General features: G+C 35.5%; 1 protein-coding gene across 1 annotated transcript in view; it reads left to right on the forward strand.

The window, feature by feature from the left end:
- Positions 1-9,348: 9,348 nt before the first annotated feature.
- Positions 9,349-21,515, forward strand: part of LOC138698393 (calmodulin-like) — an 891,422-nt gene continuing 879,255 nt past the window's right edge. Inside the window, exon 1 of the mRNA XM_069824269.1 lies at positions 9,349-10,258. The gene's annotated coding sequence lies outside the window, so the exon portion shown is untranslated. The remainder of the gene's footprint in view (positions 10,259-21,515) is intronic.

The following is a 21,515-nucleotide window of genomic DNA, read 5'->3' on the forward strand; positions in this document are numbered from 1 at the left end:
TTTTTTATGTAAGCATAAAAATTTTCCTAGGTTACGTAACTTTAGGTTTTTTGGCTTAGGTCAGAGATCCAGTTAGACGTTCGAAAATCTTCTCCTGCATTTTTGTGTATTTTAGATAAACACACACAATATCAAACTTACATATTAATATTTTCGCATCACTAATTATTCTACTCAGTCCCGCGCCGTGGCGTCGCGGTCTAAGGCATCATGCCTAGGACTCGCGTTACGGAATGTGCGCTGGTTCGAGTCCTCATGGGGGAAGAAATTTTCTCATGAAATTTCGGCCAGTGTATGGGACCGGTGCCCACCCAACATCGTGATGCACTTGGGTAGCTACGATAGGTAGCGAAATCCGGTTGCGAATGCCAGCTATAACGGCTGGGGGGATCATCGTGCTAACCACACGATACCTCCATTCTGGCTGGATGATCGTCCACCTCTGCTTCGACATGTGGACGTGAGGCCAGCAGCCGGCTGGTCGGTCTAGGCCCTTCACGGGCTGTAGCGCCACGGATTATTATTAATTCTACTCAAGTTATTTACCGTGTACGAAGGAAATTATTTGGAAAGCCATTTCTAACAGAACAGTTCCTAAAAGGCTAATTTGGCCGTCTCTTCAGAGTTGCCAACTAATACCAGATATCACCAAAGAGGCTATAATAATAATAATAATAATAATAATAATAATAATAATAATAATTATTATTATTATTATTATTATTATTATTATTATTATTATTATTATTATTATACAGTATTAACACTAACGATGTGTTGTTTATTTACTTATTTACCATATCTTATCTTTATGTTGGGAGTGTTTTCTAAATGGTTCAATAATTTGGGAAAGAGTAGGCCTCTATTTTCCTCGCGAACCTCTCGCACAATAATTTATGTTGGTAATTGGTATATTAATATGAGCTAATATTAAAATGTATTTTGCCTGACAACATGAAATTCATTGCTTTGACTAAACAGTTTACGATTCACGATACCTAACCTAAAAATGCATTTTGTTTCATCACGTGAAATGATTAGTAGGCCTACAAACTCGGAAAACCGAATGCCACTTTGAAATGTATGCTTAAGAATACTTACTCCTAATAATCTTGCTATTCTAGTTATAGTAATTGCTGTTTCCGTGAGCATTATTCCTTCTTCATTATCTTTTTCCTTCAGTTCATTATACATATGAACTATAGATTCCTGAAGCATACTCTGAATGGCACACGCTTTCTTTTTGTAGGAATCACTGCGATGCTATTTACTCTCTTTGATATTATTATTTTAAAAGAATCTAAACACGAAAAAAAATAATTAAAATGTGACGTGGCATTTCTATCGATCACCCAAGTGCATGTATCACAGCGTGTGTTATACGAGAGTGGATCGGAAAGTAACGCACAACCTTTTTTTTTTTTTTACGGAATACTATTTTGGTTAGGACGTTAAAAGTTGGCAGATATTTAGTTTGAATTTTACGCTACAGACAGCAATTCCTCGATCAAGTGTCACCCTGATGGAACGACCGTAACTACTGAGTAAAGATAGCGAGTGTGCTAGCATCGTCTGCTTGTGAAGAACAGTGAGATGTAGTCCGGTTTTTGGGGGGAAAAACGAAAAAGTCCCAATGAAATACACAGGGAAATTATGGAAGTGTATGGTGCTGATTCTCTGGACACTAGCAACATCTCCAGGTGGTACAGGTTCTTCGATGGGGGCCTCCGACGAAGCACGTTCCTGCCGACCAATGACCGTTGCAACACCACCACATTTTTGAGGCAGCAATGACCCACACTACAGTCCAGACTTTGCAGCGTCTTTCACCTCTTCGGACCAATGAAGAAATTTCTAGGTCAACACTTCGGTGCGTATGAAGAATTGAAATCAGTCGTGCTCATGTGGCTATAGGCCTATGCCTAGAAAACAGAATTTTATGAATGAAGTAAACTGGATCTGGTGCCTCGATGAGAGAAACGTGTGGAGAAACTTGGTTTCTACTTATAAAAACAGGTAAAACCTGTAGCTTTCTTGTGCATTATTTCGTTTTGCTTACGTATTAAATATGTTGCCACAAAAAATGTTGTGCGTTACTTTTCGATCCTCCTATGTATTGTCCACACCTGTGGAGTAACGGTCAGCGCGTCTGGCTGCGAAACCAGGTGGCCCGGGTTCGACTCCCGGTCGGGGCAAGTTACCTGGTTGAGGTTTTTTCCGGGGTTTTCCCTCAACCCAATACGAGCAAATGCTGGGTAACTTTCGGTGCTGGACCCCGGACTCATTTCACCGGCATTATCACCTTCATATCATTCAGACGCTAAATAACCTAGATGTTGATACAGCGTCATAAAATAACAATAAATCCTATGTATTTATTTAAATTTACCTGACTATAATTTTGTCTCGAAACCATAACTCAACGCAACACATAAAATAACTATTATGTATTAATATTAATACTGCTATTAATTAATGATTAGTAGCTCAAATTTCACTAGCTTCCAGTAATCGGCTCAGAAATATAGAAAAATTTAATTTTCAAAATTTTCACTCCCTACAACTGCTGCCAGCTTAACAGTTAGAAAATCACTACCAGTTGTTGTATTTCTTAGTACCGAAATTCGAAATGAAGTTGGCGAAAGAAAATTCAACCTTCTTACTAGAAAATCATCATAATCCATTAGGATAAATATGTAGTAATGGAGGGGAAATAATTAAGTTTCACCTTAAGGTAATAAGTAAGCTGATCCTTTTATACATTGTGCAACATCAACGATGGCCCTGCGTCATGTCGAATCCATGACCAGGAACACCAGCTTATATATCTATTATATTACATTATATTATATTATATTATATTATATTATATTATATTATATTATATTATATTATATTATATTATATTATATTATATTATATTATATTATATTATATTATATTATCATAACCTATAAATTCTGCTATGATTGAGGTTCTGGCTGATATGTAGTCCTACATCTGTTATCAGGCAGTACATCTCACTTGATGTGTATCAGAGGAAGAATAATAATTGTTTGTATGCATCTGACGTCTGACTAGTGTAATATGTAGCTAGGGGTAAAGGAACTGGCCACCCTACCCCATTATCTCCTGGCCAAGTTGCCTCATAAGTGGTGCCTTCTTGGTATCGTTTGTGAGGTTCAGACCTGTCTTCGGACAGTTGACTAAACAACAGCGGGCCATATTCATAGACATCCTTAGCGCGGACTTCCGGCGGATGATCAGCGAACTAACGTTTTTCGTATTCATAAACCACTGTTAGCGATATATGATGTGAATCCTGTACAAGTAATCAGTCGATAGCTCGGGCTAGTTTAGCACGCTCGTAGCGCTGGCTAGCGAAATGTCTATGCATAGCACCCTTTAAATGACTAATCTGCTGGGAGGGAATCATAGTGCAGACACACGTTACCCCCGTTCTTATTGGATGATCAAAAAACTCTGCTGAGACATGTGGACGTGAGACCAACATTCGGCTGGTCAACCTTGAATCTTCATGGGCTGTTGTACCACCCATTATTATTATTATTATTATTATTATTATTATTATTATTATTATTATTATTATTATTATTATTATTATTATTATTCATTACTGAAGATGGGTGTGATCCTATACTTCCATAATGGGGGACGAGTAACTGAGTTAATAATTCGTTTTGCTAGAGACTAGAAAGGACCTGGGTTCAATCCTGTGTAGTGGTGAATATTTTCCTTTGACAAAACTTCTAGAACGGACCCGGGGGCCATTCAGCCTCCTGTGGAATGAAGGACCGGGTCTTACCAGGGGGCAAAAGGCGGTGGGAGCGTGGTGCGGAACACACCACCTCATTCTAGTGCCGAGGTCACGGAAGCATGGAGCTCTACCTCTGTGCCTTCCATGCACCTTCATGGGGTGTAAGAGGTTACCTTTATCTTTATAATTTCAAAATATTAAGTGTAGAGAATATATAATCCATTCTTGGTGCGAACAGTCCATAGGGTGAACGTCGACTAGCCGGTTGCCGGTCTCGGGCCTGGGACTTTTCATATTAAAATCGATAGAGACCTCTTGTGGTGGACAAAGTTGCAGTTGAGGTTTTCTCGGGGTTCTCCCTCTTCCCCATATTAGGCATCAACATCATTCCATCAACATCTCTCTATTCCGTCATCATTCCATAGCATCCCCCTAACGCTGGCTGGTAACGCACTGAGAGCGCTGGCCTAGGGATGATAGCGGTAGTCTCCTCCAAACGTAGGCACGCAGCGAACCTTACAGCCGGTTATACAGGGCCCGGCAGAGTGGTCTACCCGATTTGAAACATAAACAAAAAGAACACTATAGATCCTATTCAAAATTTTATTTTACCTTCTCACACAAGAATGCTTCTCATTTTGATATCACGTTGTTTTAAAGATAATATCGTCCAAATGCTTGCTCACACGAGCTATACACTCCTGAAACAGTGACTGTGCGTCAGTCTTCCTCAAAAAGTATGGCCTTATTATTCCAAATTGTGCAACAGCACACAAAGAGTTACGGAAAGTTCGCAGATGCATTTCTTGAGGATTTTCTGGTGCCCAATGCCGAATGTGTTGTTTGTTGATGCAGCCCCACAAATGAAACTGAGCACAACAGCGTCTCCTGAAACATTTTCCAATATGGTTTGCAAGCAGCTTGGCGGTTGAGCCAATCTTGTTCTCGAAGTCCCTGAACCACCATAATTTTATTAAGATAGAACTAGAGGTCTGTCTAGGTGTAATAACGTCAGGGCATGTTTAATGACTGAACATTGTGGAGAAAAGGTTAACAGCTTTCTTATTGTTGCGATATTCTCGGAAGTCCGAACGTTGCGACATCTACCGGACGACTTCTGTTTGAAAGTTGAACCTTGTGTCTGAAATTTCTCACCTATAACTAGCGATGGAGGAAATGATTTTAAAATCGATATATTGATATTGCAGTAGATTGTAAACCTAATTTTGATAATCCATATATATTGAAGAAAATACATCGAACGATTATGGATATATCTCTATTTCGTAAGCAAATTGCAGTTTTAGGTGTTCATTTAGCCTACTGTAATACAATAAAATTACTTCAATTTTAATTTTCCTTTTTGCCATTGAAATTAACATCATAACAGTCAAAAGCATAAATGTAAAATTGTAGCAATAAACAGTACATTTTCAATACCGTATGATGTAGGTCCTAACCTAATAAAAATTATGGTGGAGGTATATAGTGATATTAACTATTATAGAGATAGTCAAGTGAACTCTATATGGTTGAGTATTTAAAAATTGTTATGTTTTATTTAACGACGCTCGCAACTGCTGAGGTTATATCAGCGTCGTCGGTGTGCCGAAATTTTGTACCACAAGAGTTCTTTTACATGCCAGTAAATCTACTGACATAAGCCTGTCGCATTTAAACACACTTAAATGCCGTTGACCTGGCCCGGGATCGAACCCGCAACCTTGGGCATAGAAGACCAGCGCTATACCAACTGCGTCAACCAGGCCAACTTGGGTATTTGATATTGGAATACGATTCAGTTATTGTAATATTTTATAGGATTCAATCCAGGACACAGATATACGTAACAACGTAATCATTTTGAAATGTAAGTAAACAGAACTTGAAATTATTTTTAAATGTAAGTAAATTGTACTTAGAATGTTACAAGTTTTAACAAACTTCACGGTTGATTTGATACAATCCTTCTATAGTAAGTTCCCATTGCAAGTTATTGTAACACTCCAATATTCCAAACAACAATGGTGATGAAGATAGGGATAGAATTTTTATGCACTGAAAGAGGTAATAAGAAAACAGAATGTCAGTACTTGGTTGTGCACAGAAATCATAGCCGTAAACAAATGTGACATCAGTATTAAATTTTTGTTTCTCTTTCCATTTCAGAATATAGGAATAAATGTTTCGATAGGCCTACCCTTTTGAGATCAGACTGTTCACTTTCAGGATGGGAGTTGCTCTTGCCTGGGGGATCATTAATAACAGTATTAAAACAGTAGTATAATTATCGGAATTGTCTAGTGTGGATTTTGTTGTTGTTGATAATGATAATAATTCCACAAAAAAAACTTATAAATTTGTGAGAAACCCGATATATTATACGATATATTGAATCAAAATTTCGATACAGATATATCGAAACGAAAATATCGGTATTCCGTAAAAACCGATACATCGTTTCCATATCTACCTACAACAATATGGTTTTCTTATCAGGAATTCTTCCGTGTCGACTTCCTCTAAAATGGGTATAAAATTTTTCGCTGCGTTGCAATCACAGAATCACAATTTTTTTAATTTGCTTCACCAACAAAATGCACAATCTTCACCTGTCTACGCCATGATTGTAACTGAAATGACATGACTTGTGCTGCTCAAAGACATAAGCTATACCAGGGCCGGGCATGAGAGCGGCTCAGTCTAGCTGGCCAGAGCTGCTCTCGCTCCGCAAGGCACTTCAATTCCAAGCCAGAGCAGAACGCTCACGCAGTGGCGGACTCACATTACAGCTACCTTCCCTGCATTAATATAACAAGAGCCACGGTTGTTCTAGTCATTCAGTCTGTCAGTACATAATAGTTTATAAGAATATTACATCAATCCATTGTACAGTACAGAATTTATAACACTCTTATTAATTTAATGAAATAAACTTCGCTCTATGCACACACACAAATCATTAGGCTTATTTACATAACCCATACGCACATACTGCAATCTCCTCACCACGGTTCTACGAGACAGGCGTATGGCTTCCACTTCCCCTACTTGCTGTGGACAGAGTTCATCTGCCAATATAATTAAACATCGCTTGATGAATTCACCTTCGTTGAATGTTTTCAATTCCTTTGCAATTTCGTGGCAAATTTTGTAGCTAATTCTCATAGCCGATTCACTAAGTGTATTATTGTCATCCTGTTAATACATAAATATAATATGATATGATATGATATGATATGACCATAAATTAATGCAACTTAAAAAACATGTTTCTGAGGTACATTATATTAGAGTATCTATTTGATATTTACATTGCATTATAAGTTATTATACATTTAGTAATATATAATTTTAAATTATACAAATATTATAATTATCATAGTATAGTATATTACAGTTCAAGATATATAATATGATATATGATATATCATGAACTGTAATATACTATACTATGATATATCATAATGTCGTTGGATATTGAACTTCTTAATCAGTTGGAGTGTTTTATGCCAAATTAAACACTTTGCTAATCCACTGCTCTCTACCAAAAAGAACTCCTCCTCCCATGGTTCATTAAAAGCATTGGGAGTAGCGGGCCGCTTTAGTGTATGAGCGGAAGCTCCGTCTTCAAAGTTCGTCTCATACTGCAGAGTCACCATTGCACCGACAATGAATGACGTACAGTATGCTTACGTCACAGCGCTCGCAAGATGCGCTCTTTAAAGCACACAGCGCTCATTTCTGAGAATCACGTAATATGCCCAACCCTGGACTATACCATCAAGCGCAACTATTAAGAAACCTATGCGGAGGCCAATTCAAACTGAGATCATTCTGCCGGGCCGTATAAAAACGATTAACCTCAGATTAAGACATCAAATTAATCTTAAGTTAGGCTATGTTTAACTGTGAATTTTTGATTGTATAAATACTAACTTATTTTGTCTTAACTTTAAGTTAAACAAATCTTCTCGCGTTACTCATGTTAGCTGAAGTTTACAGAAATTATTTCAGAATGAAAAGAGTTATTTTTAAGTTCCAATTGAGGTGAAACGATGTTTTACACATTTCCATTATTTGTTTCTGGTTTGAGTGAAATTACAAATTAATATATTTATTTACAGACTTCTGATTATTCTGAAACCTCATCTAATGGTGATAGTGAATTCTTATGAGCTCGTGTTTTCTACAGGAGAGGAAATCCGTTTATTGAAGTTCAATTTAAAATTAGATTTAGGTTATCAAAATTTGTAGTGCAAATTTTTGAACAAAAATTACGTCTTCAGTTACAACCAAAAATCTGAATTCAGTGATCATGATCCTCCTTATACGTATTGAGACGTATATTCAGTAGGCTGTAATGATTGTTTGTTTTTCATTGCGAAACAGTTGAAAACCAACTGGCTTTACTAATTTAATTCATATTTCGCTTTATTGCCACGTATATTACTGTAAATATCCGTTAGTACTGAACCTAGTATCCCGCGCCGTGGCGTCGTGATCTAAGGCATCCTGTCTAGGACTCGCGTTACGGAATGCGCGCTGGTTCGAATCCTCATGGGGGAAGAAATTTTCTCGTGAAATTTCGGCCAGCATCGTGATGCACTTGGGGAGCTACGATAAGCAGCGAAAAATCCGGTTTCGCAAACCAACTATAACGGCTGGGGGGATCATCGTGCTAACCACACGATACCTCCAATCTGGTTGGATGATCGTTCATCTCTGCTTCGGCATGTGGACGTGAGGCCAGCAGCCGGCTGGTCGCTCTTGGCCCTTCATGGGCTGTAGCGCCACGGATTTACTTTACTTACTTACTGAACCTAGTTTTACATGTTCATAAGTTAATTTTATACAACATAATGTAGAAACTAATCCGGAGTTATTTACTAATTTTCAGTTAAAAATAAAATTTTAATTAGTGACTTTTATGCAACTGTGTCTTAGTATAGTCAGGTGCTGTGGACTTAGGAATGCGCGTAGCTTGAGGTTTAGCGCAATAGATCTTGAATGGTCGTAGAGCTGGATCGTAGTTCCCCCCCTTCAATAAACTAAATGCAATTCACGTTCACATGCCTGAGAGCGGGTGGTTGGAATATGTAGCTTAATACAACAGTCCAAAATTATAATTTCAGTTTTAGCATTGAGTTTACGTGAGATATTTCAGCAGCTTTCTTCGGTTAGGAACAATTGGCTGGGCGAAACCTCTGTCTTTTTATTTTATCTAACATCCAATGCTCTAGAAATTCGCCGTTACAAGTTATTTGAACCATTAACGTTCGCACTAATGAACCTTCTCGTTGAAAGAATAAAGGCGCAGGTAACAAGCACCTTGCTCCTGCTCCGCAGATTAGCATGAAAGAATCAAAACGCAATGTGCTAGTCATCTGTTCGTTTTCGGTTGCAGCAAGCTGCGACTGCGCACGAATCTGACTGCCCGGCGTCGGAAGGCTCTTTGCAATGGGGGGTCCCAGGCCGGCGCAGAGAAGAAGATCCTGCCTCTCACCCCTCGCCCCCCTGCACGCATCCTCGTTGCCGACCATACTGCTCCTGCCCTAATCCGGCCCCAAACCCCGGACCTCCTCTTGGAGCATCACTCGTGCCATACGTAGCCTAACCGCTTCTTCCTTTTCGTGTTGCGCGCTCTCTTGTTGCAAGTGTTTATAAGTGTTGTGGTTATTTTTTGTGTATGTGGACTAACACTTTTGTACAAGATACCATACACATCAATACAACAATAACTACAAGCGTGAGAATTAAAGTGCTTTCAGTAGAAAGTCATGCGTTGACAAGTTTTCAAATTAAACAAGAATATTTACAAGTAGGAAATCGTTCATTTAGGTAGTCGTGTTAAATAGTTACTAGATATTTTGTTAGAGAGAGTAGTCTTAAATAAATTAGCACGTGAAAACATAATAGCCTTAGATAAAATTAGAAACTTTTGAGAACACAAGATAAAAGCTTAAGATTTTGAGATACAAGAAATTGTGCTTTCAAAATATTACGGGTTACACTATTAATTGAATGTAATAGTGAGTGATTAGTATACGTTTTCTTGTATTAGATATATTTAGGTTCATAGTATAACGAAACATTAACTGTCTTGTATTAGAAATGAGATTAGTATACAGAATTCAACAATAAGCTACATGTGCTATACAGATTTGATAGTTGTTTAGGAATGTATTAGGAATCGTGTTTATTTCCTCTGAACCGTTGTGGTGCCGGTCGTAGCCACGACTGTGTGCGGAGTGGTTGTATAAAAATCAATTGGAATTATCGAAGATGCAATAAGAATCACGGAAGCCTTCCGACGTCGTTTTGTGTGGCCTTGTTTATTGCTCTCTCTCACACATACAAACACATTTTCCAAATCAACACAACTACCAACACACACTCAACAAAAAAAGAAAACTTGTCGAATGTCGCCGGAGATGTCGTAGAAGAATTTCTGGTACTTCAACAATAACAACATAAAATGTAAATATGACTAATATTATAGATTAAGTAATAGATATAAGTAACTTAAGTTATACTATAGTCTATTTATCTTCATTTTAGACTATCTTGAAAACTTGGTAACACTGGATTAGATTCTTCTATGTTGTTCTGAGAAGAAGGTTATGTATTATTAATAACAAAGTACAAACTTCGTCAAAAGCGGTTGCTTTGACCGCAGAACCTTTATTTACACGTTCTGAGTTTAATAAATTTAAATCCTTGTTCTTGAATAATAACACTCACCATGTACAGCTTGTAAGAGACAATTTGCACTCGAGTTATCATTAATTAATAAATGAACTCCTTCAAAAGTGGTTGCTTCGACCGCAGAAGCTTTACTTACAAACTCTGAGTTTAATTTAAGTCCATGTTCTTGAACAATAATACTGACAATGTACAGCTTGTAAGAGACAATTAGCACTGGAATTATAATCTCAATAATTAAAAAATGTACCTAATATTAGGTTTATATTATCACACAATGAAATATATCTAAAATTATCACATAGTGAAACATTAGTTTTAAATCTAATGATATAAAATATGTGACGGTAAGTTATATTCCTACAACATTGTGGAGTGATGTGGTTTCGTGCTGAACATGAAATGATTTTTATAACTTTTTGCAAGAACATTTATCTGTCACAACATATTGAATATAATCACTTAAACTTTACAGTAATAATAATAATAATTAAATTTGCAATAAGCATTACAATTGAAAATAACACAATTTTTATTATAGCATTTACTGTAAATTATTTTGATGAGACTATATTGAAAAGTGATATTTGCAAACAAGATTTTAGAATTTACAGTGACTCTTTGCAGAACTGAAACAAAACCAATGCCTCAAAGTGACCTTTCTGCACTAATGTGGCAATTTAACTTTGCAGAACATTTTGTAACTACAATTAAAACACATTTTATACTATTTTAATATAATTATTTGTTCTTTCTCTTTATGATGATAGTACAATAACAATTATAATTTAACGATATGGGGTGGATTGGAGGAGAATTCTTCTGAATTGCTTTCTTCATCAATTTTCATTATTTTCTTTCAATTTGGGAAACCGAAATCTGATACACGAAGCAAACCAATACTGACCAACATCAACTTTTCTGCAACTATGGAAAAGTAGCTGCATTCTTGATAATACTGACATGATTGCAGTTTTGTAGGCTACCTATTATTTTCTGTTTTACAATAATTATGGTATTATAAAATAATAACACACGTGTTGAAAGGCTCTTTGAAATCCTCTTGTAATATACAATGAATGCCTTTCAACAGTAGTGTTGCTATATACAACACGTTACTTCACTAGCAACTTAATTTTCCATCAGATGTGCGTAAATAGAGCATTATTTGCTGCTGACTTTTGCACTAACATTAGAAGAAAAACTATAGTTTCAACGATGCCGAGTGGTTTGCAAGAGAATTTTTCTGAATTACTTCATTCATTAATTTATATTATTTTCTTTCAATTCGAGAAACCGAAATCTGATGCACGAAGCAAAACAATCCTGATCAAAATCAACAACTTTTTGCATAACTATGGAAATCATCATTGATGACACTGACATGATTGTTAGTTTTATACAGTACCTACCCTTTTTTTATTCTAGAATTATAGTAGTGCCGGTATACGAGTAATAGGTAATACATGTGTTAAAAGGCTCTTTGTAATGCTCATGTGATATGCAATGAATGTCTTTCAACACGTGTTGAAATACGCAACAATCTACTTCATTGGTAATATGTCAAGTTAATATTTGTATTTTGAAACCAATGTTTGCAAATGAAACATTATTAGCTATTGATCGTTATATTAACAGTACAAAAGAAAATATAGTTTCAGCTGTATCGGATGGTTTGCAACAAAATTCTTCTCAATTGCTTTGTTTGTAAATTTTCTTTACTTTCTGTCAATTTAGGAAACCAAAATCTGATACACGAAGCAATACAATCCTGACAGAAATCAACAATGCTCTGCATAACTATGGAAACGTAGCCACATTATTGATTATATTTATATTATTTCTACATACTGTTTCCAGGGTTACAATACAAGAAAAGTGAGTAAGAAACTTGTTTAAAAGCACTTTGAAATCCTCATGTGATATGCAATGAATAAGTTTCAACACTGGTGTTGAAATATGCAACACTCTAAATTACTGGTAGTAATGCAAGTTAATAGACCTATATTTTTATTTTGAGTCCAATATTCACAATGCATCATTTGCTATTGATTTTATATTAATATTACAAGAAAAACTGTAGTTCTAGCGATGCCATGTGGAGCACAGGCGAATTCTTTTGAATTACTTTCTTCAATAGTTTCCATTACATTCCTTTAATTAGAGAAACCGAAGTCTTATACACAATACAAAACAATCCTGACCAACATCAACAACGTTTTTCCGTGACTCTGGAAACGTGATCGTATATCGTTGATGATACAGGCATGATTTCTTTTTAATTTCCTGTTTTATTTTTTTTATGACAGTAAAGAAGTATTAAGTAAAGATTCATTGCAATCCTCGTGTTATTGCAATAAATGTTTTTCATGATTTGTGTTACAAATTGCTGTATTCTACTTCATTGATAAGTTAATATTATACAGGTTGTAAGGGGTATAAGTGCCATCATTTTAACTGAAGATTGTTCATGTCGTAGAAATGAAATGATGTCCTCACAATTTTTTCCTAATTGCTATATTTAACTAATTATTAAAGTTTACAATGTTAGGCGTTTGGAAACGTTGTTGGATGGGGGGGAGGTAGTTTAGAAGTACACAGTACAGCTCAAGCGGATATAGACATACCGGTACAAAACAGATAGTTCTAATGCAGGCGCGGACCGTTGTTTACAAAAAGCGAACAGCAAATACAAACTTTCAATCTCATTAATAGACCTTTATGGTAAATTTCCATTTTATCTAATAATATTGGCAATATTTGCCCATTTTTTTATTGTAAGTCTAAAAAATAAACAGTAAATTAATGGTTTACTGCACAAAATCACACGAACTTTTTTTTTAATGCTACATTTTAATCTCTCCCGCTTCCATAAAGCAGTACCATTTTTAAAGAAATTTCTGTTTGTGTGATATTCGAAACGAAGTAAGAGACCCCTAGTTTCTAATAATCGTCGAGAAACCGCGACAAAAGCTCGCCGATTAGGTAACCTTCTTTGCGGAAAACATTGACGGTACATTCTTCTTGCCTCACTTGAATTACGACGACTCTCATAATAAATTAATAACATATGATATTCCTGAACTGTGAATGATATTGTAAGTTGTTTATTGAATACCCGGTACCGAACTGCCATCCGCTCGACATAGGCCTATTGACAGGGAGAACTCAGGTGAAATGTACGTACTGTACGTCTGTGCAGAGTACTACCTGCTGAACACGTTGCCATGTCTCTCACGCTAGAATATTAACAAATTTAAGCATGCAATTTTATTTAATTTCACGAAAACGTAATAGAACACACAAATATGTATTTAAACTAATATTAACTCTTTGCTAGATATACCTACTGATGTAATTGTTTTCGTAATTTTACTAACGATGTAAGCAGTATAACGCGAATAAATTAGAGAAAAAATATTTTTTTTCTGGTAAAACTATCAAGTTTTGACCCTATGTTGTAGGGACATTTTTTTGATCCTGTAGACCGTCCCCGACGACTGTGAAAAGGACGGCACTTATACTCCTTACACCCTGTATATTAGTACATCCAATATTTTCAAGTACAATATACTCTTTAGATACTAATGGAATTATTGAAGTTATTCTTCAGTAATTTTATGAACTCACCTCCATTCTATTATACATATATTTATGGACAAATAATTATCTCAATAGAGAAATATCGCTACCGAAAATAGTAAAAATTATGTACATTTTAACGTTATAATAATTTAAGAGTTATTTCAAGTTTCTTTGGTATATAGGAAACGTTTTCTATTTATAGACCAATGGTTGCATTATACAATTAGGCCTAATGGACAGATATGATATATAGTCAGTTTTGGTATTGTTTTCCTGCATGTGATCGGTTAAAGTTACATCCCTGATAGATTCTTGGCATTTTATACGTTTTATAACTTCTCAAGTGTTTTGATCACGCAACCTTTGTGGAATCTCCCATTTCCATCTCAGACTGACAGTTAAGAGTGCAGATGTACTTTCTCGTATATAATAAGGTAAAATTGTACGGTAAGGTTTAAGTTAGTCTGCAGTTTTAACAAGTAGATGAAATAATTTTAAAGGCACAGGTATAATATATATTTTTAATGATTTAATTAGTCCTATTCTAGTTAAAATGTTGTCATTGCCATACTCTCTTGACTACAATAAAATATTGTAATTATTTATCCTTTGAAACGCATGTCTAACCTCCGACAGGCCAGTGTGACTATGATTAATCTTATTTTGTAGGAGAATTGTAAATGACTATTCCGTTGAAAATTCAGAGAGCTTTATTTAAAAAATGTATGGTGCCAAATTAATGGGATGAAAGGTTCAATATTAATCTCATTTATAACAGCATGCAGTACAAACATCGGCATTCAAGTTATTACTATAGAACTGTAAATACATTGTCAGATATTCGTAATCTACATTTTATAAATTAATAACTGTCGTTAAACATGCAGCAGTTATGTTAGGCATATATTATAGACAGCAATTTAATATATCATAAATACTTTCATATATTTATCTACGATTAAATAGATACAGGTGAGAAGTTATATTAATTTGTAATATAAATTGGAGGGAGAATCTTTTGCTGCGATTTTATCATGTAGTTAGAATGCTGTAGCACTCATCTAATTTATTGCACCGATCTACGAATAAAGTTCTCCCTGCTTTTTTAATTAATCTATGTATAATATATCCTAAATATTCAAATCTTGTTTCAATTTTAATATATCTCTATTAGGTTTTTCAACCATATGAAAACAAAATTAATATTGATCTGTAGCTTCAACTAAATGTTATAGCTATTACACAGATATTAAATTATATAGTTGAACTGGGGAAAAACACTTTTGTTATGTATTCAAATTTGGTTTTAATCTGACATAAAACAGTAGAAGTGGGTGGAACAGCTGTACTGTGTTAGAACTATTATGAAATTCAGAGCTTCAAAACATATTTAATTACCCGAAAGAAATCTTGAGTTCTTTTCGAAGTTCTATTGTGTTTGTCACAATTATGTCTCTGCAAGCGCCGTATCCCAATAGCCCTGACATCGGATTTTCGTTGTTTAATATCTCGATGAAATCGTTTACCTATTGCATCAAGATTTGCAGGGAAACAATCAATATTACTGTTGAGAAAATATACTTTTTTTTACTAATTCTGAACCCTAGATTTTTTAACTTTTGTAACATTTCTCCACAATTTGCTTAAATATAGGCCTATGTATCTAATTTCTTGTCCCTAGAAAGTTTTCTGTCACTTTCGTATACCTCAAACTAAGTTTCATTCCTCATCAGCAGACGAATTTTGAGTTCATAAAAAATACTTAGCTTTGTTTTTTTTTTTTTTTAGGAAAATTTGTACCAACAAACTGGATACGGTTACTTGTTATTTAGAGCAACTAAATGCTGTATATCCGTGTAAGATCCAGTTTAATATGCAGAGGTAGAAGAAAAACAATAGCGAGCAAAACTACTAGTTCATACAAAAATGTTTTGTCCAGATACTGAATTTGTCTTTTATGGCAAGTCTTTTCTGGTCAAGAAGTCCAATGTAGTTCTATTGTCTCAAAAAGAAAATTGGCGTGTGCAAATCGTAATAAATCCCGACTGCTGGCCCAGAAGAACAGTGAGCACATTCACATCGCCACAAATATTACATTAATGCTCTTCACACATCGTTTTCTTTAGCGGATGCTTCAAAATTATTACTTTTAATGAACGGAATGTGCAACAGGAATATAAGGTTATAATAATATATTGCCATTGTGCAAAAGAACGATTTTCAAAACTGTCTTTGAACTGTCTATGAAATTTCTACAAATATAAAATCCATACGAGACTTTCATACTATTAAACACGTCATATGTGTTGTTACGACAGACAAATTTATCAACAGACAAGAATAAGGATAAAAATAACCAGTCTTGTTCTTGTACAGCTCTTATGCACAGCAACTCTGAAAGTCTCACCACTGTGGAGTAACGGTTAGCATGCCTGACCGTGAAACGCGCGGGCTCGGGTTCAAATCCTGGTTGGGACTTCTTACCTGGTTGAGAATTTTTCCGAGGTTTTCCCTCAACTCATTAAGAGCAAGTGCTGGATAACTTTCGGCGCTGCACCCTGGACTCATTCGCCGGCATTATCGCCTTCATATCATCCAAGCGTTAAAATACCACAGCATTTGATAAAACGTCGTAAAATAACCCACTAAAAAAACAAGTCTGAAGCAGATGACTAGCACTCAGCACTCTGAATAGCATGTGGTGCAGTTATGTTCTTACACGGTTGAGTATTGCAAGTATCTCTTTTGCGTTAGTCACCGAAGTCCCCAGACCTTAGTCCTGTATGTTTGTTAGAGTGGATGAAAGGCGTGATGTGCAAAAACGAAATGAACACAAGGGACGAATTGTTCGCTGTAGATAAGCAATAAATGTCTTCACTAAATAATCTGTCTGTCGTCCTTGCCACTTGTAACGTTTGTTATGCGTAACGCCAAAACAGACGCATTTCCACACCCATTAAAAATTAGATAAATGTTTTATATAACTATTTTACACTGAATAGGTATTACAAACTACCACTCCTGACATATTTACTATTCCTCCTCAATCACTCAGCATAACATACACATTTATGGTCTGTATTCCAATAATTCACATACGATTTATTTAAATTATCAGTTTACCGAAAAATAGCCAAAACCGTTATTTTATACAGAGTGGGCGAAAAGTCTTAGTACACACGTTTGTCTTCTGCAAAAAAAAAATCTGTGCATAAAAATTGTGTCCGTGTTACTTGTATGACAATGACTGACGTATTGCGAGGTGTTATCATGGTAGGGGATATCTGGTGGACCTGACGGAAACCATAACACACGGAAATTCCCAGCCATTCCAAGAGAGTAAGACGGCGAAGTGAATATGAGAGTTTTCAGTGCGGAGCAGATACAGTCAAATCCCTCGTAACCGGCACCCAAATAACCGGCAATACCAAAACAACGGCACTTTTGGCTGGACCAAAAAAAAAGTTTAAATCTGCCAAATTGCCACAGTTCGGATCGTCAGTTTTGCCACATTAGGAAGTTCGCACGAACTTTCATTTTTAGCGAATATTTATTCGAACCTAAAATTAGTGTATTATTTGTGTTGTGTGATGAGTTTTATTATAGAAAACACACACAGTTTTTATATTTATGTAATTATTTTCGGGTCGTTAATGTTCCCACATTAGGACGTTCGCACGAACTTTCGTTTTCAGTAAATGTTCGAACCTAAAATTAGTATACTATTTGTGTTGTGTGATGTGTTCTAATAGGCTAAAGAAAATGTACATAGCTTTTATATTTATTTAATTATGTTCGGGCCGTAATGTTGCCACATTAGAAGTTCGCAGGTACGTCAGTTTTCAGTGAATATTCGAACATAAAATTAGTGTATTATTTGTGTTGTGTGATGTGTTTTAATAAGAAAAATCCACACTGTTATGTTTATTCAGTTATGAGCAAGTGATAGGGAAATAAGCTTCATATGGCTGCAGTTTCAACATTTGGCACCATGAAATACGAAATATTTTTTTTGATATACCTGTATTTATTCAATTATTCGGCAAAATCTCGTATCCGGAACTAGCCTGGTCCCTTTGGTGCCGGATAAGAGGGATTCTACTGTATTTTTGGTTTACGTATGGGTCCGCGAACCGTCAAGTACCGGATCAACTATAAGTAACATTATGCAGGATTTCAGGGGTGGTTTTGATAAGGCGCCACTAAGCAGGGATAACTTGTTGAAGTGGGAGAGATTGAAACATTTTCGCCCTGTGACTGTCAATGAATAAACAGACAGGGATCCCGACAGGCGCATTGACTTACGATTGCATATTGCTACTCATAATTTTTCCGTCGCTGTTCGTGAAACCACACGGAAGACACGAGTCTTTCCTCCACATTAAAAAGTTTCGTTTTCACCTAGCCATCTTGCAATGGCTGAGAACTTCCATGTGTTTTGGTTCCACTCAGGTCCTCCAGATGTCCCACCATGATCACACCTCGAAATACGTCCGCCAATGTCATCGAGTCATGCCAATTGTTGCATATTATTTTATAGCAAACTTATGAAATAAGCTATGTATATTTTTTATTCAGAAAATTGTTCTATATTATTCTAATGCAAGCTAATGAAAATAAGCTTATGTGCTATGCATATTTTTGCTCAGAAAATTGTTGAACATTATATTATTTTATTGCAAACTTATGAAATATTATGCTATGTATAGTTTTTGCTCAGAAAATTGTTCCATATTACTTTAATGCAAGCTTATGAAATGTGCTATGTATATTTTTGTTAAGATGTACATATCAGCCGGAACCTCTATGAAAGGGATATATTAATTTATTATATAATATTTCGTTTATCATAAACTTATTACCATAGGTATGAAGTTCGTACCAAAACAGCAGATTTCACTTGAGGACAGCGACAAGTATATAATGTCATCCGCGCCTCGCCCTGCTCCCGTCCGCTACAGACGATGCACAATATGTTCACATAAACAACGCATAGTGACATTCTGTGGAGCTGTGTAGAGTCGTGAATAGTTTGAAGAATATTGTTAATCTGTATTAATATTTTAGGGTTTGGAAAAAGTGAGCTATTCTGTTATTAATGTATTATTTACGTAATGTTAATATTATGCATGATTCCAAAACAGTAAACTCATCTTTTATAAAATAATTATGCAAACAGGAATGTGTAACATGTTCATTTTTTCCCGGATTATTCTAAATGTTGACGTCTCGTACTGCTATGCATTCGGTTGCGTTACAGTCCAAGTTCAACATCGGAATTACGATACGAACTTCCTAGCTATCATTAAAATAGAAATGGAAAAATTTCTTGCAAACAATAAATTATGGTGATGGAAGAGTGGAACAGAGAAAGATTCTCCCCGGCTCCGAGATTTGAACCCGGGTTTTCAGCTCTATATACTGACGCTCTATCCACTAAGCCACACCGGATTCCCATCCCAATGTCAGATAGAATCCTCTAAGTTTAAGTTCCACCTCTTGGGTTCCCTCTAATGCCTACCGTCATGCACTGCGTCATAGATGTATGACAGTAGCACAATGTCCATATATGTGCAGAGGTGCACTCGTTATGAGTGACTAAGTGACCGGGATCCGACGGATTAAGCGCCGTCTTAAATCACAAAGTGATTATTTTTCGCATATCATATATTACGATGTACCGAAGTACATATGATATTTCAATGCAGAGGGAACCCAAGAGGTGGAACTTAAATTGAGAGGATTCGATCCGACATCGGGATGGGAATCCGGTGTGGCTTAGTGGATAGAGCGTCAGCACGTAGAGCTGAAAACCCGGGTTCAAATCCCGTTGCCGGAGAGAATTTTTCTCTGTTCCATTCTTCCATCATCATATGATGAAGCAGAAATTCTGCACTGAAATAACATATGTACTTCGGTATTACGTAATATATAATAAATTATGCGTTTAATATTCTGTGCCACATACGAGGTACATTATTAGATTCACAAAGTAGTTGTTCACCTGATTGTACGAAATAGCCTACTGTATCATATTTCAGATTTGCTCCAGTATCGTCTTGTGACGTAGAACGAATATTTTTAGAGTACAAATATTGTTTTTTCCCCCTGAATATAAAAGGAACAGTCCTTTTGATAAAATGAAAATGTTCATTGTAATTTGTTATAATGATGCTAGGATCATAACTCTAAACTTTGTATGTTATTTTTATATGTACTTATGGGTAAATTGTTTTAGTTTGAGATTTACGAAGTTTATAATTACAAATTACTACTATTTTATATTATTCATTCATTATTTTCTTGTTCTAAGACTGTGGAAGATTGGATAATATGTTTGGTTACCACCCAGCTGTTCATGTGTTTTCTGATTCACATCATTCTGTAGGGATATAGTTTAGTCTCACATAACTTAACAGTTCTAGTTCCAACTTTCTAGCTTTGCTTATTACGTTCTTTATAATATTTCGATATTCTTGACGATTGGTTGCCATTCATTTCCTTCAGTTACTTTCAATTCCTTAAGGTCCTTACCGTGTAACATCTGTAAATGTATTATACTGTTTCTCTCCGTCTAAAAAGAAATAAGAGTAAATTGATTTGTATAAAAGTCGCAGGAATGTAGGCACTTTTTTTTAGAGACGGAGGACACTGTATATTTACAAATCTGTTTCTTTTTTGTTTCCTTTTTTTAAGTAAGTGGAATGTTACGCCGTAAAATTCAAATATTTGTTACCTTTTTGTTGACGCTGTTGAAGATGCTACCGATTCTGCGCTACACCGCACAGTGTGCAATTTTCCCGATCTACGTGGTCAAAAATCAAATTTCGACTTGTTTAGTTACGCATAGATGAATATGAATTCATGTTCTTTAATATTTGAAGAATGTTGTGAGTAATAGTTTTTACTGATTTATCAGCGACAAACTATATTTAGAAGAGTACTTTGAGAACTTTGAGTTCTTCGTAACACTTCTAGTTCCGGTTCAGTCGTAGACAGAGAGGCTTACTGTGTGGTTGAAAAAGAGTCAATTGTTAGTGATTTATTTTGTTGTCAAATATGGAATTTGTTCATATCGGTACGTTCTTACTAATGTAACTTCAATTACAAGTTTATAAAGTATTTTCCTTCTTACAGTACGGTTTAAATATTACAATTGAAAAACGTAAGTTTTTAAAGTTCTCCAAATATAATGTGAGTTTTAGTATAGCCGGTCACGTCCGGTTACAAAAATTATTTTACTTTTTAATACAGCATCATTTTGACTGTTGAATCCTTGTTTTAAAGTTTGCGCGTTCTTGCGCATTTATCAGTAATTAATTTTTTTCAGTGGTGGGGCATACGGTAACTGTTCCATGTTTGGCTTAACAACAGAAAAGAATCATTTGACTAAGGAAGTTTTAAATCACTGTGAGAGTGTTTAGACCTATACAATTATTCATATGAT

This window comes from Periplaneta americana, chromosome 1 (assembly GCF_040183065.1).
Source record: "Periplaneta americana isolate PAMFEO1 chromosome 1, P.americana_PAMFEO1_priV1, whole genome shotgun sequence".
NCBI lineage: Eukaryota > Metazoa > Arthropoda > Insecta > Blattodea > Blattidae > Periplaneta > Periplaneta americana.